The sequence below is a fragment of the Notolabrus celidotus genome, chromosome 17 (assembly GCF_009762535.1).
Source record: "Notolabrus celidotus isolate fNotCel1 chromosome 17, fNotCel1.pri, whole genome shotgun sequence".
Lineage (NCBI taxonomy): Eukaryota > Metazoa > Chordata > Actinopteri > Labriformes > Labridae > Notolabrus > Notolabrus celidotus.
In genome coordinates this window covers 25,092,372-25,102,855 of record NC_048288.1, presented here as the reverse complement: position 1 = coordinate 25,102,855, position 10,484 = coordinate 25,092,372, and positions in this window count along the sequence as shown.

Genomic DNA, 10,484 nt, shown 5'->3' with positions numbered 1-10,484 from the left:
CGGAGACTAGTCAGCCATGAACCACCAATCTAAAGTTTTGTGCTCTCCAAACACCATGAGACAAGTATGCAAACTATCCTCTGTGTTATACCGATGATTTCTGAAAGTAATGTTTTTGCCACACTGTCAGTTGGGAGAAGTGAAGTCATTAACAGTACACTAGATGTGTCCTGACTCCTTCTGCAGATTGATTTGATATGTGATGTGTGTGACTCAGATCGCCTTTGCAAGTCAGAATTAAAAAAACACCGTCAAAGGGTTTTGAAAAATCAGAATTGAGTATTTAACACAGCAGTGTGATTAATAATAAAGCTGGGTAATAATGGTTATAACTCTGCTTTTGGTAAAACCACCATCCCTTTGTAACAACACACCACTCAGAAAACATAGACTCCTTTCTTTCTGGTATATTCCTTTATAGTGCTCACAAGCCTTAGAGCCCTCGTGTTAAAGGGCTTTTCAGCTAATTTTTGTGACATTGTAATAATGACATTTGTCACAAAAGAAAACTATAAAAGCATCCCACTTTTGAGCCTTTCCCCCCTGCTGGCTCATTTGCATCACTATTATTTCAGTTCACTGCTTTCTGTCACATTTACATGAAATCCTTTTTTTCTCATTCTGAGTACTGTATAGAAAAATGTGTTTCAAGAATTCTCCATCATTCTCTCCAGAGTTCAAGGTATGGTTTTCTTTGGGTGACACACTTATTCAGTTATAACCAAACACCTTAAGCTTAGCTTAGTACAAAAAGGAAATGGGCGAGATACAGCTGGTCAGGCTCTGACCCATTATAACACATTATATCTTATCCAAAGCAGCATGTTGTGGTTATGAAAGATGTGCTGATAGATTGTGTTGTCCTTGTGCAAACCTTAGGCTAGCTGTTTAAGCTAGCAGTTCTAAGCAGTAGCTTCAAATGTAGTGGACATAAGCTATCCCTCAGCAAGAAGGCTAATCGCACTGTTCTCTGAACCGCACTGTTCTTCATACTGTGTATGTTTTTTTAAATAACCTGGTGCAATTTTATCCGTGCAATAACTTACATTATCTATGTATCAGATAGAAGTGTACATAGTGTGTTTACATCTGTAATAGTTGCCATATTTTATTCTATTTTATTTTATTTTATTTGTATTGTATTGTATTGTATTCTATTCTATTTTACCTTTATCATTGCTATTATTATTGTTAAATTTTTTTTAATCTATGTTAGTACACTGTTGTATTCCCCTGTCCCGCGTTGTAAGCTGCTGTAACAAAATAATTTCCCCCAACTGGAGACCAATGAAGTATATCATATCTTGTATCTTATCTTATCTTATCTTAAAATGTATGATGTTTAATTAGGGTTGCAAAGGGGTGAAACATTTCCGGTAAATTTCCATGGGAAGTTAAGCTAGGGAATGTTGGAAATATTCCAATTTGGAAACTTACCATGGGAATTATGGGAATTAACTGGGAATTAAGGGTAATTTAATGGAAAGGTATCATATCCAAACATAAAATATTTGTTTTATTATAAGCAGACATCCATCCAAAATAATACAATTAAAACAGATTCAAAAAGTCCCATTCAACATGTAAATAAAAAAGCATCCTCCTTCAAGCTTCTCAAGCCTAGCCTCTGCAGGATTCTAGAAATCATCTGTGCATGTGATGGAGGAATGCATAGTGCATGTAGGGGGCATGGTCTCAATAGCCATGCAGTAAGCAGTGTGCTATGTGCATATGATTGAGGAATAGCATAGATATTCAACTGTATACGTGCATGAAATCTAGTTGTTTTAGTCAGGATCATGCTCAAATATATTTTCCCCAACTATATTTAAGTTCCCTATTAAGAACCAACATTCAATTTAGTAAATTGTTCATTTATTCATGTTTATTCCCATAAATTCCCGTTAATTCCCGTGGAAAGTTTCCTATGTTTAATGTCAATAAAGTTTATGGCAAACTATGGCTTTGCCGTAGAGCTACAATCTAAGAGATGTCCTTCGTTTTCAGGGAATATTGGGAAGAATGTTGCTAAGACATATTTTAAGAGCAAGCGACCCATACTGTGGCTTGCTCCTGTGATGTCCTTCTGATCACAAATATCCTCCAGTGCCTCTGAACTGAAGTTGATTAAAACAAGTCAGTATACTTGGGTTTGGAGAATGATCAGCACAAATATTAAACTGACCTTCTCCACATCCACCCACCCGCACAACTTGAGGCCAAGTGGTAGGACAGGAACACTTGTTAGCCAGAACTTATTAACGGACGCCAACAGTCGCAGCGGGAATGTGAGGAGAGCAATAAAGCTCTATCAACACATTAGGCCTGCCTCTAAATTGAGTTGTTTTGGCTGTTCATATTGTCTTTCCTCCTAATATGCACATGGGGTGTCAAGCTCTATGTTTGTGTAGCCACACTGGTTTTTCATTATCACCACAGCAGTAAATACACAGACATGCCAAGGCACTGGCTGTCTGATGAAGAGCAGATGTTTGGTATTTATTGCTTGGACAATTGGATGCTGAGCGTGCGTTTTAGCCTTGGAAGGATAAACATGATTGAGTGAAAGATAAATTAAGAAGCAGATGTGTTGTTTGGCTGATATTTTCTTCTGATATGGGCTTTTCACAGTTATCTATATCATTATTAATACATCAATCAACAGAAAGCTCCCATAACAGAACATGTGATGCCACTTTTAGAGCCGACGTCTATCTCACGACAATATATGTCTCTGGGAGGGATGGCCAGTTTTCCTGTATTTGATGTGTAGCCAGAGGTTAGCCATAAATTACGAGGTTTGCTTTTACTTTTTTGTGCACCGCATTATTTGTAGTCTCATTAGTAACCTGGTTTGTTTGTGGCCGAAGCAAAAGCAGAGCAAAATTTGCCCCTTGAGAAACACTGTGTTTTATAACATCCTCAAGTGTGCATTCAACTGTTACTGGTGGGTCTCAGTTTCACTGTAAATATGACGTTATCCATAGGCTTCATTCTGGCTCATTTCAGCAGTATAAACCTGAAAGAGAAATCAAATTTGTGTGATTAACTGGTCTTAATTTCACCAAAATAACATTATGATGCAGGTTTGTAAAAATAAAAAGTGGGAGTTTTGTCAGGTTGGTCCTCTTGAGGAGAAAAAAACCCATTAAAACACCTTTTTCTGATGCCTTTCATACAGTTAGGATGATTCCTAATGCTGATTGGCCAAACATAATGTCACAGAAGTTACATTTAAACAGATTGTTAGATTGCATGCAGATATTTGATCAAAGATATTTGCCAGATTCCAGCAGGTAATTTAGTAAGTAAGTAAAGAAGTAAAGAAGTAACATTTTATTTATATAGCACTGTTAAAACACTCAGTTACAAAGTGCTTAAAGAAAGCTTGTGTGTAAGCCAGGTGTGTCCTACCTGATTTTGCTCTCTATACAGACTGTTTTTTCCTCATACATCAAAGCCTGCTGATGCATGATTAGTTATTACCAATTGGACTACAAGTACTACAAACAGAAACCTGAACACTTCCTGTGGTGGCTGCCGAGTACAGACTACAGTTTTAAATAACTGAGAAGAAATGCAAATAACAGAGTATTGGGTGATTAAGAAATTGTGTTTTCCCAGCAGAGCAACTCAGACTTAATAGTTCTGTTTCCTTTAATGTTTCTTTTTCTTTAAGAAGGCAGCCTTCAGATCACCTTTTACATCGTCACAGTGGCTTAATTTTTGTGCAAATGAATGTAGAAAAGCTCTACATATACTCTAGTTTAAACATACACTCTATCAGCCTCTTTATCTGTAAATTTTCAACCCTCTAGAACTGGTGCTGATATCAGCCTCCAATATCTATCGGGCTCTACACCAGACTCCCACTTTCCTCACCGTATGTTCTTCTAACACTGATCCGAGCAATTTGTGAATAACAGTAGCACTACCTTCAACTCTCCGTCTCTGGCATCAACACTCACCGCTACACCTCACTTTAACTGCATCTGAAGCCACTTTCAACACCTTCAACACCTTCCGTAGCGCCTCACAGCTCATCTTTGTGCCACTGGACACCAACAATCCCACTCCAAGGCTGATGTTGGCAGATCTGTGAGTTTAAAAGAAAAATCAAAGACCTTCAAGCATAGAGTTACTCACAGAAAGGCGAGGAGAAGCGGCAGAAGCCAGAGTGACTAAGACAGGCATCTGCAGAAGAGACTATGCACAGTTTTTTATGTACTTACATTGAAATAGATGGCTTTTAATTGGTTTCTGCTTTGCCCATGTGCAAAAACAGCTGGGGGTTGTGTGATTTAAAGACAATAAAATGATAAAAGAAGGAGAAAAGTGGTTCAAAAAGCCCAAAGGCATTTGTTCTTGTTTTCCTAAGAACTAGCTCTATGTGTTCACAGTAAACATGCTGTATTGTGATCGTATAGGCTGCAAAAACTGATGAATTGCTTCAGCTCTCCAAACCGCATCCTCCATATGTCACTGTTTAGCTCTTACCCATGTTGTAATACTAATAAATTCATTACATCTAATGCTGTTAAACACTTTGGATGTGCTTGTCATGAGTGATAAAGCGATTATTGTTTTTCCTCCGTGAACAGAAGCTGAAAACAAACCCGAAATCTGGCAGGTCAATCGCTTTCAACTCTCTTCATTGTTTCAAGCAGGCAGGATGATGTTACTGGATGTGGGCCTTATCTGTGAATGTGCCGCTTTCCTGAGCGCCTGAATCACAGCTAACACAGGAAGAAGTGGCTTGCCAATAGATAAAGAGAAGGAGACAGACAGCTAAATAATCAGCAGGCAAAGACCTGGCAGTGGAATGTAATTACTGAATGAATGGACAAAGCATCTGTCTTTCAGGAGGCTCCTGGTGGGATGTCTGAGGAGAGACAGCAGGGGCAGCGCTGTAGGGAGGTTGAAACTGAGAGTATGGGTGATGAGTGGGAAAAGGTGAAGGAACAAAAAGAACAGGAAATGGAGATGAGTACTGAATGAATTATAGAAAGGCACCAAAAAAGTGTGGTTATACCAGAAATGGATGCCTATGCAAAAAGATCCCTACTTGCATATTCTTCTATGTTACATAGTATAGCCTCATATTGACAACGTGGCCTGTATATTCAAACGGTAAAGTAACTGCACTTATATTGGGCCTTTCTAGTTTTCTGACCACTTAAGGCACTTACACACTACAATGTTCTTTGGAGCAGCACTTTGGGTTTAGTTTGAGCTTAGCTGGAGGTCAAATCACCAGTCTTCAGACTGAAGGAGGACCCACAGTCACCGCCGCCCCTGTGTAAGTTTCCTTCGGTATTAAATCCCAAAGAAGAGAGTCGTTAGTTTAAATTATGCTCAAGATTCAATGCTTAGTCATAGGAGGCTCAGATGTATGTTGTGTTTCTGTAGCTTAAGGTCAAACATGCTAAAGAGGGTCATATTAGAATTTAGAAAGTTGCATCGCTCATATTGCAATGGTAAGAGGTTGAAAAAAAGGTTAATGTCAAGTGGCCATGATAATTCAATTAGAGGCAGGGCACCCCTATGGTTATAGGTGGTTCAGACAAAGGCCATATGGAAAATGGATGTAGAGGAATTATGAAGCCCAAAGATGGAGGCTGTCAAATTGAAAATGTTGACACCAACTAAAATACAAGTACTCAAAGAGTTGGCAAAAAAACAATTGAGTTTGACTTACACATCGTTTCCACTAGGTATGGGATTGGCGTCTATAGATCTTACAATATACGGTTGATGCCACTAGTATCCAAGGCAATGAATTGCATTTCTTAACGGATGGATAAAAACCTAATAACTACCTATAGCCATGGGGGAGGGGCTACTGTAACCTATTTAAACTCAACTATAACCGTATTTAAAGCAGAATAACAGTGCTCAGATTCATGTGTTAAAACTAGATGGATAAACAAGCACTTTTATAATCATACAGACACTTAAAAATTAACATAGGCATCTAAACTGAAGTAAACAGCCCGTTAGCTAGTTAGCAGTCTGTTGGCCAAGCTAGGAAACTGTCTTTTTTTTTGTAAGTTATATTTTTGGCCTTTTGGCCTTTATTTGATAGGACAGCTGAAGAGAAACAGGAAATGTGGGGAGTAGAGAGCGGGGGAAGACATGCAGGAAATGGTCGACCAGCCGGGAATCGAACCGGCAACCCCTGCGACGAGGACTGTAGCCTCTGTACGTGGGGTGCTTAGACCACTAGGCCACCAGCGCCCCTAGCAAACTGTCTTACAGTGACTCTAAAATCAATCCTTAATTCTGGACTAAAATTGTACAAAGGGGAAAAGCTTCCCAGGCACGTTAGATATCTTGAAGATATCCAATAATATGTCTTTCAGTTGACTCACCTCAACTACTAAACAACAGTCAGTGAAATCAGTCACACCCCTAATTATGTGTAACTATGCAACCCAAATGAATGGGTTATAAAAACACTCACCCTGTACGCTTTGTAGGAATAAAGAAGAAGCTGTGTTTTTTATTAGCAGGGTGAAAATGTGTTTCCTTCTGCTGTAAAAATGAACATTTCAGCATGGGCCTTTGAAGGGGTTCTTTGGTTTTTGAAACCAGTTTCAAGTGGACACTCAAGAAACTGTATTAGCTTTTGCACTCTCATGTTGGTTTCACTTTCCAACACCAGACGTTGCTGCTCGGCTAAGATGCTGGCAATGAATGGCAGCATCAATTGTTTGGGTTGGGTTGAGACCTTTTGCTGCATTAAATTCTAATAAGTATTCACATTCAAAATAAGACATCAGTGTTATGGTGCTAATTTCACCCAGCAGGTTCTAAAAGTATTCAGAGGAGTTGTTTTGATGTACAATAACCCCCGCGATGGATCAAACACAACGCTGGAAATAGTTGGGGTTAACATTTTATTCTTAGCCTTGGTGCATCAACCTATACTGGGTCAGTTATTAACCCAGAGATTTGTTTGTGTGCTGGCATGAAAATAATATTTCATCTCTCTCTCCTCAGTCATGTTTATATCTATGCCATCTAATAAAGGCAGTATATAATAAAGGAATAAAAGTAAATAAGATAACTAGCTCTCTGCAATTTTGCACTTTTGACACACTCCTAAATTCCACATCATCTGTAATTTCAATGTTTGATCAGGAGGTAAAAATAAACCCAGTGGGAGTCAAACTCCGGTCTGCACAGATCAAAGAATCTGATAAGAACTTAAGAGAGGCCATCGGGGAAGAACGTTGCCAAATGGCTTTCTTTAAAAGCCTTAAGTCTAATTTCTCTCATTCTGGCATGTTGCTGTGGGTTCTAACAGCTCCTATCTACACCGCACAGACTAAAATCATCTTTTCACACGGGATGAAAAAGTCCTGAGCTAAAGATTAAGAGCTGAAAGACCTGAAGTGATAGGGATAATGTTTGACCAAATGTATGGACGTCTACACTGGATGGACGATGACTCTCCTGATATCAAGGAGGGGACAAATATGGCCTCCAAAATTTTCAAATCTGAAGAGTATCAGTTCGTGTAACTCACATTTATGTTTTAGTTTATATTCGCTGTATGAACTCAGAAAAAAAAAAGACTAATTTGAAATAATAATGAGATTCATTATGATTGCCATTTTGTAAACCGTGTTCTCACAGCTTTCATCTTCATTACTCTTCTGCTTCAGGGTTTATAGAACTGTTCTCATGATATCACGGATGTTGAACTACAGTCTCAGCCGAGTGCATCAGTTCTGTTTGTTTGCTGTTTCTGAACGAGGTATGCACTCTCCGGCTGGTTATGAACCCTCCTAAGTGGTTTGTTTTGTATCAGAAAGGTGAAACAGTGTTTGGCTTTCATCTGACTCTCTTCAGCACTACATCGCTGAATAGTGTGCCTGAGATATTTCAAAAGAAAATGGTAAAAAGAGAAGCCGTACAGACTGTCAGCTCAGAGAACACATTCTGACCCATAAATCTTGAAAAACAATAACAGCTGAGGTTCAAGTTTTCAGGTGAAATTCCTCTCTGACTTCCAGTCTGTTCCTGTCAGTCTGCTCACCGTGCTGTTCTTTGTTTTCTGAAGGAGCATTAACTATTGCTTCACACATTTGCATCCCGTATTATTTCCACTCTCTTAGTGGAGAATTAATTGGAATCTGAAATTGCTTTTTAAATTGTCTCAACTTGCATTGGCTGACCTAATTAGTTCAATGATTACGCTCAGTGGGAAGAGATGCCTGCCTAAATGATGTGACTAATGTGAATGAATATTTCAAACCCATGTCTACAATTAATGTCATTTACATATGTAATGTGTTTCTGTTTGATTACTTAATTATGTTTGTATCCCCTGATGATGTCACTGACAGGTGTCTTTTTAGAGTATGGTGAAATAAACAGGGACCAAGCAGATGTCCTCGTTCCAACATTACAGCACAGACACAAACTGGCTGAATTACAGAGCTGTCGAGCTCCTGTGGCTTGCCCAGGCTTTACATCCACTCCTGACAAACACATGCTCCGTCATGCACCAACCTGTCAGAAACTGACAAATATTGATTTTTCTTACAGGTACGGTAGTTCCCTATGGCCCTGAAAAAAGAAATAGAATAAATGTGAACAACAAATCTCTCTTTGGACTTCTACTTGGGAGGAAGTACTCTTACTTTACTTTAAGTAGGTCAAAAGTACTTCTTCTGGGCTTCACTTCAATTTGAGGTTTAGTTTTCTCTTTAAGATCAGTTTTCAGGTTTTCTCAAATGTAACAATTTTTTATTTCTCTTACACTCTTTAACATGAATATCTTATGCTATCTGCACAAAGTTAGATAACACAATAGACCCCATGTGTGGGGCCTATAATAATGTTTGGCATTGATGTGGACACTGACAGCCCCCACTCTAATGTTTATTTTTGTTATTTTATACATAATCTTTCAAATTGATAATTTTGCAATGGTCAGGTACACAGGCATTTGTGTTATCCTTATGTTTTATTTGTAATTAGGATGAGCAAGGCTCATGCAGGCAGTTTGGGGCAGCTTTGGGGTCTTTTGGGATGCGCAGGTGCACATGCGCAGTTTGAGAGAGCGGACCGAGATATGCTGCGCTGCTATGCTTGTACTGTTGTATAAATCCTGGAAGTTGAGTAAAAGTTTAAAAAAAACAACACATGCACGCCTGGAAAGCCACTTATTGTGTCCAAGTGTGCAACACATGTCTTTACAACATCAGGTTATATCCAGTAGCATTGTAAGCTTAGCATAAATCACTGCACCTGCCAATAAAGGTCTGCTCACCTTTCATGAAACAAACTTTATTATTTGGTCTTTTGCTTTTTATTTGATAAGACATTTGAAGAGAAAGAGGAACTGTGCGGAGAAGACATCTATCAAAGAGATGAAGCTGAGACGTGTGTCTGGGACTATGACTCTTCCATGTGGGCCTACCAGACTAACTGATCCAAACTGAGGCCCCTTAATTAAAAAAAAAAGTAAGTACAGAAGCACAGAATAGTTTAGAATAAGCTATGTACAAAAGCGCTGGGAATGTAGGTAATAAATCCAAGGATATTTCACAGTGTATTACACGGTTATAGCAGGGTTGTATAATGAAGTAATGAAGTAATGATGGTTAGTGGGCAAAGATGTGAGAGCAACCTGAGGAGCTACTGGATCCCAACCATATCTGAGAGGGAAAAGTTTTTTGCTGACTGACTTGTTTAAGTCTTTAGCTGGTAGTTGGTATTATATACAATGAGAGGGTGATTATTCAAATCATAACCATTACAGGGTGAGACAGGATTCTTGATTCAAGATTATAATTTGCCTAACCTACCATTCTCAACACATGATTCCTTACTTAATATAGCGTTTGGGTTGTTAACAGGAGGGTTTTGTCAACCTCCAGACGGAGCAAGGTTTGCTGTTTCAGGAATTTATGTATTTATGCTCTCGTTTTAAAACCATGTACTGAAAGTTTCATAAATATTCAACAGCTAGTGCATTTTTCAGCATACATAATGCTGTCTGCATTATATTTTCTATTAACTTAATGAAGGAGTAAACATTCTCTACTCCCAAGGTTTTATTTTTACTTTTTGATGACATACATTTCTTCATTCTTTTATTATTTTCCTTTTAGTATAATCACCTCTCTCACTTCTGTTTCTGCACTCCTATTCCCCGCCTGTGTGATTGCCTTTCATTCACTCACAGGTTGCCCCTCATCATCTTTCTCTTCCGTCTGTTGTTCCCATCCCTGAGTTGGTGTTTGTGGGTCAAGTGTTCTAGTTTGTTTCTAGGTCTTAGTGTTTTTGGATCATTGCTGTTCTTTCCTAGACCTTGCAGGTGTTTTGGACTTTTGATTCTTGCCAGCTCATTTGAGGATTTATTAACCTGTTTGAACTACCGTTCTGTCGCTGTGACCCCTTACCTGCCTCGAAAAATTGTGAGCCTTTTGTTTATTGCCTCTGTGAAATAAAGTCACTGTACTGCAACA